At 45.4% G+C, this 3,817-nt stretch overlaps 1 pseudogene; it reads left to right on the top strand.

Annotated features, from left to right (window-relative positions):
* The first annotated feature begins 744 nt into the window (after window positions 1-744).
* Window positions 745-1,231, top strand: Rps16-ps6 (ribosomal protein S16, pseudogene 6; annotated as a pseudogene).
* The last annotated feature ends 2,586 nt before the right edge of the window (window positions 1,232-3,817 follow it).

Below are 3,817 nucleotides of genomic sequence, written 5' to 3' on the forward strand. Positions count from 1 at the left end.
TTAAGATCAAGAATGAACAAATGGGACCTCATAAAACCGCAAAGCTTCTGTAAGGCAAAAGACACTGTCATTAGGACAAAATGGCAACCAACAGATTGGAAAAAGATCTTTACCAATCCTACACCTGATAGAGGGCTAATATCCACACTATACAAAGAACTCAAGAAGTTAGACTCCAAATAACCCTATTAAAAATGGGGTACAGGGGCTGGGGATTTAGCTCAGTGGTAGAGCGCTTACCTAGGAAGCGCAAGGCCCTGGGTTCGGTCCCCAGCTCCGAAAAAAAGAACCAAAAAAAAATGGGGTACAGAGGGCTGGAGAGATGGCTCAGCGGTTAAGAGCACCCGACTGCTCTTCCAGAGGTCATGAGTTCAATTCCCAGCAACCACATGGTGGCTCACAACCATCTGTAAAGAGATCTGATGCCCTCTTCTGGTGTATCTGGAGACAGCTACAGTGTACTTATATATAATAAATAAAATAAATCTTAAAAAAAAAAAAGTATGTGTGTGTTTAAAAAAACAAAACAAAACAAAACAAAAAATGAGGTACAGAGCTAAACAAAACATTCTCAGCTGAGGATTATCGAATGGCCAAAAGGCACCTAAAGAAATGTTCACATCCTTAGTCATCAGGGAAATGCAAATCAAAACAACCCTGAGATTCCACCTCACAGCAGTCAGAATGGCTAAGATAAAAAAACTCCCTTTTCCGGTGGCGGCGCCGTGCCGTGAGGAGCTCGTGTTCATACTTGTAGCTATGCGGTCCAAGGGTCCCTGCAGTCCGTGCAAGTCTTCGGATGCAAGAAAACAGCCACAGCTGTGGCCCACTGCAAACGAGGAAATGGGCTCATCAAGGTGAATGGACGTCCCCTGGAGATGATCGAGCCGCGCACGCTGCAGTACAAGTTACTGGAGCCTGTTTTGCTTCTGGGCAAGGAGAGATTTGCTGGTGTGGATATCCGGGTCCGTGTGAAGGGTGGTGGTCATGTGGCCCAAATTTATGCTATCCAGCTGTCCATTTCAAAAGCTCTGGTGGCTTATTACCAAAAATATGTGGATGAAGCCTCTAAGAAGGAGATCAAAGATATCCTCATCCAGTACGATCGGATCCTGCTTGTAGCTGACCCCTGTCGCTGTGAATCCAAAAAGTTTGGTGGTCCCGGTGCCCGTGCCCGGTACCAGAAATCCTACCGATAAGCCAGTCTCAAGGATCAGGATTTACCTTTGTAATAAACATCCTAGGACTTAAAAAAAAAAACAAAAAAAAAAACAAACCTCAGGTGACAAAAGATGCTGGCAAGGATGTGGAGAAAGAGGAACACTCCTCCATTGTTGGTGGAATTGCAACTGGTACAACCATTCTGGAAATCAGTCTGGAGGTTCCTCAGAAAATTGGACATTGCACTACCTGAAGACCCAGCTATACCTCTCCTGGGCATATACCCAAAAGATGCTCCAACATATAACAAAGACATATGCTCCACTATGTTCATAGCAGCCTTATTTATAATAGCCAGAAGCTGGAAAGAACCCAGATGCCCTTCAACAGAGGAATAGATTCAAAAAAATGTGGTACAGCTACAAAATGAAGAACTACTCAGTTATCAAAAACGATGACTTCATGAAATTCATAGGAAATGGAATGAACTAGAAAATATCATCCTGAGTAAGTTAACCCAATCACAGAAAAACACACATGGTATGCACTCATTGATAAGTGGATATTAGCCAAAAAGCTCGAATTACCCAAGATGCAATCCACAGACCACAGGAAGCTCAAGAAGAAGGATGACCAAAATGTGGATGCTCCTACTCCTTCTGAAAAGGGGAAAAAATATCCATAGGAGGAAATATGGAAGCAAAGTTTAGAGCAGAGGCTGAAGGAATGGTCATTCAAAACCTACCCCACATGTGGCCCATATATATACAGCCACCAAAACTAGATAAGATTGATGAAGCTAAAAAATGCATGCTGAAAGGGATCGGATATAGATCTCTCCTGAGAGACACATCCAGAGCATGTCCAATACAGAGGTCAATGCTGGCAGCAAACCAGTGAACTGAGAACAGGACCCCCCTGGGGGGGGAATCAGCAGAAGGATTGAAAGAGTTGAAGGAGCTTGCAACCCCATAAGAACAACAATGCCAACCAACCAGAGCTTCCAGGGACTAAACCACTACTGAAAGACTATACATGGACTGACCCAGGGCTCCAACTGCATAGGTAGCAGAGAATAGCCTTGTTGGGGCACCAGTAGAAGGGGAAGCCCTTGGTCCTGCCAAGGTTGGACCCCCAGTGCAGGGGAATGTGGTGGGGGGCAATAAGGGGGATGTATGGGGGGAATACCTGTATGGGGGAGGGAGAGGGGATGAAATGTAAGTAAAGAAATATATCTAATAAGAAATTAAAAAAAAAAAAAAGAAGTCAAGCTGAGGTACATGATAGTAAACGTTGCCCTTCCATATTCTCTGCATCAGCTCCTGCCTTCAGGTTCTTGCCCTGTCAAGTTCCTGTCCGGACTCCCTTTGATGATGAACTGTAAGTCAAACAACCCCCTTTTTCTCCTGGAGTTGCTTCTGTTCATGGTGTTTCATGACAGCGATCCTAACCCTGACTAGGACAGGAACTACAGGCAGATGCCACACAATGTACGTGTGGAGGTCAGAGGACAGCCTGCAAGAGTCAGTTCTCCCTTTCCACTCTGTGGGTTCTAGGGATGGAACTCAGGTTGTCAGACTTGGTGGTAAGTATCCTCACCTGCTGAGCCATCTGGCTGGCCTTCAACAACTTCCCCTCTTCTCTCCTCTTTCCGAAGATAAGGCAACTTTGGGATTTGGGCGTGGTGTGTGCACACCTACAGTCTCAGTGTTTGGGATGTGTAGGCGGGAAGATACAAAGTTCAAAGGATGAGTGGGGCTTGATTTTTAGTATACACTTGACCCCACAGACTATTTCTTGATGCAGCAGTGTGGTTAGGCATGGTGTTGCATACCTGTCGTCCCAGCACTGGGGAGGCAGTGGTTGGAGGATCTCAAGTTCAAGGCTAGGCTAGGCTACACAGTGAGACTGTCTCAAGAACAGAGGCAATCATGCATCCAGTGTGCAATTTCTTGGTGTCTGTCATTGTCTTCTCCCTGTTTCTTGAATTAGACTTCTCTTGGAAGACTGAGATGTTTTCAAATCAGAATGTCTGGGACAGTATGAAAACTGTGTCCCAGGAGAAACAATGGAAACAGGCTGGTGAGCTGGCGGCTCGGCAGGTGAACTCGCTTGCTAGGAAGCCTGATGATCTGAGTTTAACCCCGGGACTCACAGGGCGAAGGCAGAGAACCAAGCCCAAGCTGTCCTCTGACCCTCACACATGTTCCCTAGCATCTATCTGTGCACCTCATATTACAAATAAATACATAAATGTAATTAAAAGAAAGAAAATGGCAAACGTAAGAAGTGGTGTAAAAGCTGAGTGGTGGTGGTGCATGGCTTTGATCCCAGCATTTGGGAGGCAGAGGAAGGCAGATCTCTGAGTTCGAGGCTAGCTTGGTCTACATAGTGAGTTCTAGGACAGCCAAGGCTAAAATGGTGTAAAAGGAAGAAGTCAAATAACCTAAACTATTCCATTTTATGATTTTGCCTGTAGTCAAATGTTGTCACTAACATTTATTAATAGTTGTACCATTTAAAGTTTCCCCTCTCAGGGGTGGAGTGGGGTGGGGAGGGCTGGCTCAGTGGTTAAGAGTACTCGAGTCTCTCTAGGTTCAATTCCCAATGCCCACATTAGACAGCTCACAACTGCCTGTAACTCCAGTTCCAGGGG

The sequence above is a fragment of the Rattus norvegicus genome, chromosome 19 (genome assembly GCF_021556685.1).
Source record: "Rattus norvegicus strain SHRSP/BbbUtx chromosome 19, alternate assembly SHRSP_T2T, whole genome shotgun sequence".
NCBI lineage: Eukaryota > Metazoa > Chordata > Mammalia > Rodentia > Muridae > Rattus > Rattus norvegicus.